Source organism: Carya illinoinensis, chromosome 5 (genome assembly GCF_018687715.1).
Source record: "Carya illinoinensis cultivar Pawnee chromosome 5, C.illinoinensisPawnee_v1, whole genome shotgun sequence".
In the NCBI taxonomy this organism is placed as follows: Eukaryota; Viridiplantae; Streptophyta; class Magnoliopsida; order Fagales; family Juglandaceae; genus Carya; species Carya illinoinensis.
In genome coordinates, this window is record NC_056756.1 from 14683473 (window position 1) to 14696389 (window position 12917).

The following is a 12917-nucleotide window of genomic DNA, read 5'->3' on the forward strand; positions in this document are numbered from 1 at the left end:
TGATTTACAATCCAATCAAGGCAGTGCTAATCGGAAGATAAAAAGTTAAGCTCAAGTTTTGCAATATTTTTTCTAAGGAATTCTCTACTTTACTAGCCAAACATACATTAACAAACAATCGAGAGAAGCCTTGATAATTTTCAAGTTTTTGTTATGCCTTACGTCGATAACAAAACAAGAGCAAGAGCTGCAATCTATTTTCAGTTTAGATCCGACTAGTAATATAGTGAAATCAACGTTCAATCACAAAATATTGCATTAAACTAGAATCTAAAACAAATCACGTCCCATTCCACAACCCAAGTTTTAGAAATTAGCTACACATGATATTTTTAAAAACAAAAATAAGTTTAAGATGAGTCATGAAAAAAATCTGAAAGCAAAAGAAATCTAAAATAAAAATGAGCCAAAAGGCAAAAATTAACCAAGAAGAAAGCCACTTCCAAGATGCTAGTCAAAAGAAAAATGTAAACAAGAAGAACAAAGATGTCGAACTGCTAAACAAAAATTAAATGCATGAAGACAAAGCAAACCGCCTTCCATCCAAACGAAAAAGAAGAGAAAATAATTAAACTTTAGACTACTCTACTCTCTAGAGCTAAACGAAAAAGAAGAATGAAAATAACAACAAAACCAGCCGCTTCTTTAGTCTGAAAACGAAAAGAAGATTAATGAAAACTCAAAGCTACTCTAATGCTACCTCCAGCTTAAATGAAAGAAACAAATAAACTCAAAGCTAATCTACTGCTGTAGCCGAATGAAAATGAAAGAAACAATAAATTCCAAGCTAAGCTACTGCTATAGCCGAATGAAAATGAAAGAAACAATAAACTCCAAGCCATGCTACTACTGTAGCCGAATGAAAATGAAAGAAACAATAAACTCCAAGCTAAGCTACTGTTGTAGTCGAATGAAAAACCAAAAGAAAGTGCAAGAAAGATAAACTGGCTGCGCCGAAGTACTCAAACAAAAAGCAAGAATTAATGTGTGAAAAAAAATAAAAACAAGCTGCTACTGCCGCTAGCTTCTAAACGAAAAGAAAATAAGTAAAACTGCCCTTATGTGTTGCTGCTTCCAGCTAAATAAATACTGATCTCCTGCTGCTGCTGCACGTCCGAATGTTCCATGTGATCTCCTGCTGCTCCAGCTGCTTTCCGTCTGTGTGAGTTTCTTTCTGCATGTGTGAGTTGGTTGCTGTCCTGCATGTGTGAGCTGGTCTGCATGTTTATTGCATGTGTGAGTCCGACTATGTGTTGCTCGAATGAGTGCTTTACTGGTCTGCATGTGTGAGTGTTCTGCATGTGTGAGTTAGTGTCACTTTTCTGCATATGTGAGCTGGTGTGAGTGCAGTCCGAGTGAGTGCTTTGTTGGTCTGCATGTGTGAGTGTTCTGCATGTGTGAGTTGGCTGCTGTCCATGTGATGTTCGAGTGAGTGTTTTGCATGTGTGAGTTGGTGTCACTTTTCTCCATGTGTGAGTTGCTGTCCATGTGATGTCCGAGTGAGTGTTTTGCATGTGTGAGTTGGTCACTTTTCTGCATGTGTGAGCTGGTGTGAGTGCTGTCCATGTGATGTCCGAGTGAGTTTCTTTCTGCTGCTGTACAGCGTCTGCAACGTCCAGGTTGTGTGCTGTCCGAATGAGTTTGCTTTGCATGTGTATTGCATGTTTTGTAATGGTCAGCACATGTACATTCACACTTGAATGATATCTTTGCTGTGTATTGCCCAAACTACCCCTGTTATGAGAGGAATAAAAATGAAATATTTATTGTCATGTGAAACAATTATATTATAAATCTTTTTAAGTACAAAAATATCAGAATTTATCAATTGACTCAAGTATTGTGATCTATTGCATAATTAAGTACTTAAATCATTTTTTTATTAAACAATTTATTCACTTAAGTAACTTAATCATGTAGTTTTAGCGCTTAATCACACCATCTTCATGAAGAATTAAAAACTAAGTATTTAACGATGAAAGATCTTCTTATTTTGTGGAATGATTTAAGGGAGAGATATGAGTACCAGAAAACTCTAATTCTTCCAAAAGCTCGTCATGATTGGATGCACCTGAGGTTGCAAGACTTCAAAAGTGTTAGTGTGTATAACTCTGCACTCTTTAAAATTAGCTCACTATTGAAATTATGTAGTAAAAAAATCACTGAAGATGACTTGTTAGAGAAGACATATACTACTTTTCATGCATCGAATGTGCTCCTGCAGCAGCAGTATCGAGAGCGAAAGTTCAAAAAATATTCTGAACTTATATCTTGACTTCTAGTAGTTGAGTAAAATAATGAATTTTTGTTAATAAATCATTAGTCACATCTTATTGGTTGTATATCATTCCCTGAAATGAATGGTACAAGATTTACACCATTCTCATAAATAAATGGTGCATCTTTTCAAAGAAACTGAGGGCGTGGACGTGGTAGGAAAAACTATAGAAGTGTATGTCCTATTAGCGACCACACTAAAAGGAATAATAATAGATATACACTGTACCATCAAAAGTGGTTCAACTCAGAGAATGGTAAAGGTCCTCAGAATAAATTTTTAAAGAAAGATGAAGATGGATGCCATAGATGTGGTATGGATAGACATTAGTCTCGTACTTGTCATACAGTTAAATACTTGGTTGATTTATACCAAGCTTCTATAAAAGAGAAAACAAAAAAGTTTGAAACAAATTTTGATGAACCATCAGATGCTTTAGTTTCTATAGATGGAGAAGATATTACCAACCTTGATGTTTCCTATTCTTTTGAGGATTCTAGTGGTAGAGTTGATCATTTGATTGGTAATGGAAGTTTTCATTTTTAATTAATGTATTATTTTTATCTTATAGTAATTTTTTTTTTGCAATGTTTTGTAATAATAAAAGTTTTATATATTTTGTAAAATCACGAGTCTTACTGATGAAATTTTTATCTCTGATATGAATAATAGAGATGTATGTCTGGCTGACAGTGCTACAACTCACATAATTCTTAAGGATAAAAAATATTTTTAAAATCTAACGTTGAGTAAAGTTTACGTCCATATCATATCTGATTCATCGAATCTAATTGAAGGCTCCAGAAGAGCTTATATTATGTTACCTAATGACACCAAATTTTATATTGATAATACTCTATTTTCTTCACAATCCAAAAGAAATTTATTGAGTTTTAAGGATATACGTCGTAATGGTTGTCATATTGAAACCATCAACGAAGACAGTAAAGAGCATATTCTCATTACTAAAATAATTTCGAGCCAGAAGCTCGTATTAGAAAAAATGTCTGCTCTCTCATCTGAATTGTATTATACAGAAATGAGAATAATTGAATCACATGTGGTAATGCACCAGAAATGCATTGACCCCAAAGTATTTATGATTTGGCATGATCGCCTTGGACATCCGGGATCAATAATGATGAGACGAATAATTGATAATTTGTATAGACATCCCCTAAAGAATCAGAAGATTATTTTACCTAATGAATACCCGTGCTCTGTATGTTCTCAGGGTAAATTGATTATCAAACCATCTCTCTCAAAAGTTGTTTTTGAATTTCCGTCATTGTTACAAATGATTCATAGGGATATATGTGGGCCTATTCAATCAACAAGTGGACCGTTCAGATACTTTATGGTTTTAATTGATGCATCAAGTCGATAGTTACATGTTTGTCTACTTTCCACCAGAAATATTGCATTTGTTAAGCTTCTTGCTCAAATAATTAAATTACGAACACAATTTCCTAACTATCCAATTAAAACTATTCGATTGGATAATGCAAGTGAATTTACATCTCAAACTTTTGATAACTATTGCATATCAATAGGAATAGATGTTGAACATCCAGTTGTCCACACACACTCAAAATGGTTTAGCTGAATCATTAATTAAAAGGTTTCAGCTAATCACTAGACTTTTACTTATGAAATCAAAACTTCATATTTCTGCCTAGGGACATGCTATACTTCATGCAGCATAGTTGATTCGATTCAAGTCATCAGCATATCACAAATATTCTCCATTACAGCTTGCATTTGGTTAACAACCAGATATTTCTCATCTTTATATTTTTGGATATACGGTATATGTTCCAATTGCACCTTCACAACGTATAAAGATGAGTCCTCAACGTAGCCTTGAGATATATGTTGGGTTTGATTCTCGATCTATTATTATATACCTTGAACCTCTTACATGGGATATGTTTAAGGCACGTTTTGAGAATTGTCATTTTGACGAATCAATTTTTCCAACATTGGGTAATGAGACGTCGGTGCCTGAAGCACGACAGGAAATTACTTAAAAAAATAAAACCATTTTTTCAATTTGATCATCGTACAAATGAATGTAAACTAGAGGTTCAAAAGATTATTCATTTGCAAAGTGTTGCAAATCAATTACCGGATGTATTTACTGACACTAAAGGTGTGGTAAAATCATATATTTATGCTCTTAATGTTCCATTAAGGATTGCAGTTCCTGAAGGACAAGTTGCTAAAATAGCAATAGGTGAGTCTAAGACACGCTTGAAGCGTGGACGACCTATTGGTGCAAAGGACAAAATTCCTCGGAAGAGAAAAATACAAAATGAATTTGGTACTCCTAAAAAGTCCATACCCACAACATAGGCCATAAAAGTAATTGATGTTCTTGAAGAGACTAAATCTCCTGAAAAAGAACCTCCTGAAGAGGTTTTTAATGAAATGTCTTCCCTTGAAAAGAGACAAGGACCTAAAAATAACGAGATCTCGATACATTTTCTGAATATTGGAGAAATTTTGGATAGAAATAAAACTGTTGTCGACAATATATTTTCATATAAAATGACCATTGATATTATCAGAAGTAATGAAGAAGTTTAGTCAAGAACTGTCGAAGAATGCCAACGTAGAAATGATTGGCAAAAATGGAAATCAGGTATTGAAACTGAATTAAACTCGCTAGCAAAGCGAGAGGTCTTTGGACCAATTGTACAAATACCAAACAGTGTATTACCTGTTGGATATAAATGAGTATTTATACGTAAGCGTAATGAGAGCAAAGAAATTGTGCGGTATAAAGCACGACTTGTTGCACAAGGTTTCCTACAGAAACCAGAGATTGACTATGAGGAAACATACTCTCCTGTTATGGATGCAATCACATTTAGATTTTTGATTAGTTTGGTAGTTACAAAAAGATTGGATATGCAGTTGATGGATGTGATAACTACATATTTATATGGATCATTGGATCATGACATATAAATGAAAGTCCCTGAAGGATATAAAATGCATGAAACTTCTAATCTGAGTATATCCAGAAATATGTCTTCTATTAAACTTCAAAGATTTTTATATAGGTTAAAGCAATCTGGACGCATGTGATATAAATGTCTTAGTGAATATCTATTGAAAGAAGGATTTGAGAATAATCCAATATGTCCATGTACTTTTATTAAGAAATCAGACTCCGGATTTATTATTATTGCGGTTTATGTTGATGATCTACATCTTGTTGGAACTCCTGAAGAGATTAGAAGAACCGTTACATATTTAAAGAATGAATTTGAAATGAAAGATCTTGAAAAAATGAAATTTTGTCTTGGCCTACAATTCGAGCATTTGTAAAATAAAATTCTCATTCATTAGTCAAATTATACAGAGAAAGTCTTGAAGCACATTTACATGGACAAAACTCATCCCCTGAGTACTCCAATGGTTGTTTGATTACTTGATATGTAGAAAGGTCCATTTCATTCTTATGAAGACGATGAAGAAATTCTTGGTCCTAAATACGTTATCTTAGTGTAATTAGAGTCCTGATGTATCTTGCAAATTGCACTCGGTCTGATATTGCATTTTCAGTTAATTTACTTGCAAGATATAGTTTCGTACAAACTCGAAAACATTGTAATGGCATTAAACATGTCCTTAGATACCTCTGACGTACGGTTGATATGAGATTATTTTATCAACATGGATCAAGTCCACAATTAGTTGGATATGCGAATGCAAGTTATCTTTCAGATTCACACAGAGATAGATCTCAAACTAGATATGTATTTACTTATAGAAATTCTACTATATCATGGAGATCTGTCAAGCAGACACTACCTGCTACCTTTTTAAATCACTCAGAGATCATTGCAATTCATGAGGCAATTTGAGAATGTATTTAGCTAAGATCAGTGATTCAACATATTCAAGAAAAATGTGGTCTTCCAATGATTAATGATAGCCCAACAATTTTATACGAAAATAATTCTGTTTGTATTACTCAAATTAGAGGAGGATATATCAAAAGTGATATAACTAAATATATTTCACCTAAATTCTTTTATACCCATGAATTTCAAGAGAAATGTGAAATTAATGTCAAGCAGATACAATCAAATGATAATCTGACAAATTTATTTACTAAAACATTACCAACTGCAACATTTAAGAAGATTATGTAAAACATTGGAATGTGAAGACTTGAAAACCTATTATCATGCACTTTTCGGGGGGAGTAAATGTCTTAAAGACTTGTAATGATTGTACTCTTTTTCCATTGCTAAAATTTTATCTCATTGAGTTTTCCTTTGTAAGGTTTTAATGAGGCAATCTTAAAACACTTGGCAGTACACATGAATGTTGTACTCTTTTTCTTTCGCCATTGGTTTTTTCCCACTAGATTTTTCCTTGGTAAGATCTTAACGATGCATATTCTTTATGTATGGTCATCCAAAGGGGGAGTGTTATAAACTGATTTGTATAACCATATTTAGCCATCAATTAAGACCATTTAACCATTAATTAAGACCAATCTTTAACCATCAATTAAGACCATTGAGCCATCAATTAAGACCTATATTTAGCCATCAATTAAAACTTATGTTATACCTAAACTCCTTTATATTCCTATATATTTGAGTATCATTCACTTATATATGATCAAGTTTTACATTGAATAACAACTATTTCTCTTGTAATATTATTTCTCTTTTAGTTTCATAACATTTTTTATTTTTTTCCTTGCTAAATATATATATATATTTTTTAATATCGGAAAACCTTTTCAAGGTAGGGCCTATCCTTATAAATCTTGATCTCGTCTAGCGTATTTTTTACCAAGTATATAATATATGAATAATGAATAAAAGAATTTAATTAGTTTAATAAAAAAATTAAAATGAAAAATAATATGTACAGTTCTTAAATAGAGATTATAATGCAGAGTTTTAGATAATTTTATCTTTAAAATATTTTAAAACTATAAAAAAAAAACTCTCTTAAAATTATATATATTTTTATTTAATAAAAAATCTACACATACAGACTCAAATTAAAAACAGCAAATAGAATTTTTTTATATCCAACGCGTCTAGCAGATAAACTTGCCTCAACAATGCAGGAAATTTTCAACGGATTTATATGTGCGCTAAAAATTAAATAATCTGAAAGCCATCCCCACTCAAAGATAATGTTCTTAATTCACTGTTTCAACTTGATGAAACTGCAGTTATTGTAGGTTGACCGAAGCTCCTCTTTCCTTCCTAAATTTCTTCACTGTGTCTCTGTAAACGTAAAGGGGACTGTTACTGAGAGTGATGTTTAATGGAGCGAATTGGTTGATAAGTGTAAATGTATTTTTTTAATATTTTTTATATATCTTTAAATATTTAAAAAAACTCAATTTATTAATTATTAAGTAAAAAATAAATAATAATAAATAATAAATAATTTAATCGACTATTTTTATCAATCAAACTAGTATTTTCCAAACGTAAAAATCCCACGAGCAATCTGCAATATCACAGCCGGAGTTCATGTTTTGTTTCTTGCAAAACGTGAACTTTTCATCTCACGAGCAATATCACATTTTGTTGTGATATATTGATCATAATTACTTAAAAGGGCATCCTTGGCTAGCTTGTGTGCTACCATATTAGCATCCCTCTTAGTGTGGCAAATAGACCACAATACAAAGGATTTTAGGAAATTTCTTGTGTCTTCCACTATAAGGCCTCCTGTGCTCTAGTCATCTACTAGTTTTTCCAGCTTCTTCACAACCTATAAAGAGTCACCTTCTAGCATTAGATCGAGAAAACCTGCTTCTTTATTGAAGAGCACTGCCATCATCAAGGCATGAGCTTCTGCATCAAACGGGGAGAGTGTCAATTTCCTTCTGGCTTTTAGAGTTGCTAGCACCTCTCCATTACAGTCTCTGATTATGCCTCCCATGCCTACTAGACCTCTCGAGATATCCATGGCAACATCCCAATTGAGTTTATATTTTCCTTCTGGAGATCTCTTCCATTTCACATGTGGTCTGCTATCCCTGTTAGTTTCAACTGAGGTTTTATTCTAAGTTTCCCTGAAGCACATCAAGTCAGCTGCTGCTTTCTGAATAATTGAGTTTGGGTGTCTAAGTGCTTTCCCATGCATAAAGTCATTCCTTCTAGTCCAGAGGAGTCTTGCTATCATACTTGCTTCTTCCATATCAGCTTGGGATAATCTTTCTCTCATCTGGGACCATATTTCCTTGAAGCATGGCTCACTGATGGTCATTTTTTGGATGTGTCTACTGGACTGTCTCCATACATCTTGAGCAGCTTCATAGTCCCACAATACATGGCTCGAGGTTTCCTCCTGCACATGGCATATTGGGCACATCTTGTTCTCTCTAATCTTTCTTCTGTACAGGTTACTATAGGTGGGCAAAGCCTCATGCAGGCCCTCCAAAGGAACATCCTCACTCCACTTGGCAGCTTCATCTTCCACATATCTTTCCAGATTCCCTCTTGGTTTGAGTTCTTTGATGTGCCACTATCTAGATTGGCTTGTGATTCCCTGTGTAGATGGTAGGCACTTCTCACTGAGAAGATACCATTTGAGGTTCCACCCCACCCCAAACGGTCCTCTCTACCACCTAAACTAATGGGGATGGTTTTAATGATATCCACACTATCCTGTGAGAATAGATTGTGTAGGATATTTTCATCCCACTTCCTTAGCACTGGGTCTATTAGCTCATTCACTAGAGTTTCTGCTGAGTTCTCATTCCTGTCAGGATTAGAATAGAGGAAGTGAGGTCTAGGCAGCCACCTGTCTTCCCATATCTTGATTTTAGCTCCATTGCCAACTTTCCACAAGAGTCCCTCCTTCATAATACCAAGTCCTGCTTTCAGGCTTCTCCATACCAGTGACGGTCTATGCCCCATTTTAGCTGCTAAAAAGGAACCTTGACCATAATACTTCTATATCAGAATTTGGGCAGGCAGACTTTCAGGTTTAGTTAGGATATTCCACCCTTATTTTGCTAGTATAGCCAAATTAAAACTTTTGAAGCTCCTAAACCCCATACCTCCCTGGTCCTTAGTCTTGGCTAGATTTGTCCACTTGACCCATTGAATTTTGGTTTAATTTTCATCAAATCCCCACCAGAACTTCCTTAAAAGTTGGTCCAGTCTATGGATAATGGATTGAGGTAGGAGGAAAATGCCCATAGTGTAGGTGGGAATTGCCTGTAGAACAAATTTGAGTAGGATCTCTTTACCTGCTATGGAAAGGCAGTTGGTTTTCCAATTGGTGACTCGAGCCCAAACCTTGTCAATAAGTCCATGGAATGAAGCAGTTTTTGCTCTCCCCGCCATGGTTGGAAGGCCAAGATATTTCTCAAATGAACCAGTAGCTTGGACCCCTGCTATTCTCATAATGGTTTGCCTGTTTTTTGTTGGAGTATTCTTGCTGAAGTATATAGATGACTTTTCCTTATTGAGCAGCCGACCAGATGCACTCTCGTATTGACCCAAGATTCTTATAAGTCTGCTCCATTTTAGGGAATTAGATTTGCAAAAAATCATGTTGTCATTAGCAAAGAATAGGTGGCTGACTTTGATAGGGCCTCTTCCCATTGGTACACTGGTGATACTTTCTTCTCTATCTGCCTTGTGGAGTAGGTTTGATAAGACTTCTGCACATAGAATGAATAGGTAGGGAGAGAGGGGGTCCCCTTGCCTTAGACCTTGGGTTGGCTTGAATTGGGGTTGTGGTTCACCATTCAGAAGGATTGAGTATGAGACTGAAGAGATGCATTCCATCCCAATGAGACTACCTTCCTATCAAATCCAGCTTTGTCATTACAGAAGAGAGGAAATGCCACTCCACACGATCATAGGCCTTGCTCATATCTAGTTTGAAGGCCATATAGCTAGATTTCCCTTGCAGCCTTGTAGACATTGAGTGGAAAGCTTCATAGGCCATTAAGATATTGTCTGTGATGGCCCTACCTAGAACAAAAGCACTCTGGTTTGGAGAGATGATGTTAGGCAGTATAAATTTGAGTCTATTTGCAATAACCTTAGCTACTATTTTGTATAAAACATTGCATAAGCTAATAGGTCTAAAGTCAGCAACTCTTTTGACCTCTTTAACTTTTGGGATGAGGGTAATGAAGGTGTCATTGGCGCCCTCCAGGTGTCCCCCTTTATTTAGAATATTGAGAGCAAATCTTGAAACCTCTTTCCCAACCACTTCCCACTTGGACTGATAAAATAGAGTAGGAAAGCTATCTGGTCCAGGGGAACCCAATCCATTCATCTAAGAAACTGCTTCCTTAACCTCCTCTGCAGTGAACAACCTTGTCAAGTATGTGTTCATTTCAGGTGTGACTTTCTGAGGCAAGTCTTCTAGGCATTCTTTTATTCCACAGGGTCTCGAGAATGTGAATAAATCAATGAAAAATGAGGATAGTATGGGCCCTATGTGTTGTTTTCCAGTGACCAAGTTACCCCTACAATCAAGTATATGCTAAATTCTGTTTGTGTTTCTTCTTTGGGTGGCATGAATGTGGTAAAATTTTGTATTTTTATCTCCCATTTTCATCCAGTGCTGTTTTGCTCCTTACTTCCACTTCAGGTCTTCCTCAGCTAATGTTGTTTCAATCTCATTTTGTATCTTGAGAATGTATGGCATTTGATCCCCACAGTCCTTGTCTTGTAATTCTCCAAGCCTTTTCATTTTATCCCTAATCTCATTAGGTGTTCTTCTATTCTCATATGAGTTCCACTTCTTCAATGCTGAACTACAATTCCTAAGTCTTCTGGTCATCCTGTCAGTATGGCTAGTACCTGGAGCAGCCATTCCCCACACTTCCTTAATAGTAGAGTCACACCCTTCCTTCAAGTCCCATGCAGCTTCAAATTTGAAAATTTTGGCCTTACTAGATCCGAAGTTCCATTTGCAGTCTAAACAAATATTCAGAGATGAATGGTCTGATTTTATTGCAGGTATGACCATACAAGAGGCATCTTTAAACATTTGTAGCCAGGCTGGGTTGCCTAAGGCTCATTCCAGTAGCTCTTTGGTATGATATAGGTGTGGAAGTGATATGAGATTTATATTTTTTATTTTATTATTATAATTTTTTCAAGTTTTTATTTAAAATATAATAAATAATTTAATTTTTTCAAATTCTAATTTAATTTTTTCAAATCTCAAATAATAATAATGTTAAAAAATAATATTTTATTCAACTTTTAACTTTCATATCAAAATAAAAATTCGCATCTCAACATCCAAATCTGAGTTGGGTATTTTATATTTTTCTTTGAAATAGATTTTTTATATATTATATTCTTCTAAATTTACTGTTTAGATATAATATAAAATTTTGGCTTCCAATTTGTTAAAATTTAACTGAATACATTTGGCTAAAAATGAACAGACAATATTGATTTAAGTGAAAAAATAAATAGAACTTTTCATCAATTTTATTTATTCATTTTTCAAGCGAATGTATATAATGAAATTCTAATGGGATGTAAGCCAAACTTGAAGCAATATAATTCATCCATCAATGAATTAATTATTTTAAAAATTAAGAAGTTGTATTTAACATAACTCTTTTCTATTTTTCTTAAAATATATATTTTTATGAAAATAAATTCAAAACAAAAAAAGCACGTATTTGAGCTTTTCTTATTGGAGGGGATAAAATATACCAAGCCCAATTCATCAAAAGGCCTCTACTAGAAGACAATAGAATGAGAGAGGTATAAGAGAGAAGGATGGGACAAAGGCGGAGGAAGAAAAGGGTGTTAGGAGGAAAATTGGAGATTTGATGCAAATGAGAGAAAATGTAACATAAAACAAGGGAGCAATAGTTGATAAATGGGGCTTCCGAATGACTTTTTGGGAGGATTTCGAGTTCTCCTTCAACTTCTTCAATCTTACGATAGGGACTCTAGCGATGAGATCTCTACCAAAAGATAGAGCTTATGTAACATAAAACAAGGGAGCAGTAGTTGATAAATGGGGCTTCCAAATGACTTTTTGAGAGGATTTTGAGTTCTCCTTCCGCTTCTTCAATCTTACGATTGGGACTCTAGCCATGAGATTTCTACCAGAAGATAGAGTTTCGATCTCCATTGTACGGTGAGGAAGAGAGACCATGAGAGAATGTAAAACAATCACATTATAGTGAATTCTCCCCTTTCCAAAACCTCCCTTGGACGTCTAAGCATTATGTCGAATAACGTAATCTGTGTGTTCCCATCTCTTTATTTTCTTTATATTTATTTATTGCTCACTGTCATGGATGTGCGCACGGATACTCTATAGCCGCACTGGACCACTACCGGGAGGGCTCCACACAATACCAATCGAGGCTCGAATAATCTCAACAGGTCAGGATTGACTCTCTCTCATTCCGACTTGTTACACCATTTTTAGGCAACACCTATTTTTCATTTCACTTCACTAACTGAGACAGACCAAAAGAAAATAGATGAGATGATTTGCAAAGATATTAGTGGAAACTGGGAGTGCAAAAAATGGAAAAGTCTATATGCAACCGGGGTTTATCCTCGTTGTGGCCTCGTGGCCTACAAGGCATAAAAATAAAAATGACACCGTTTTTTTCGGCTAAAATCTCTCTCATCTCTCG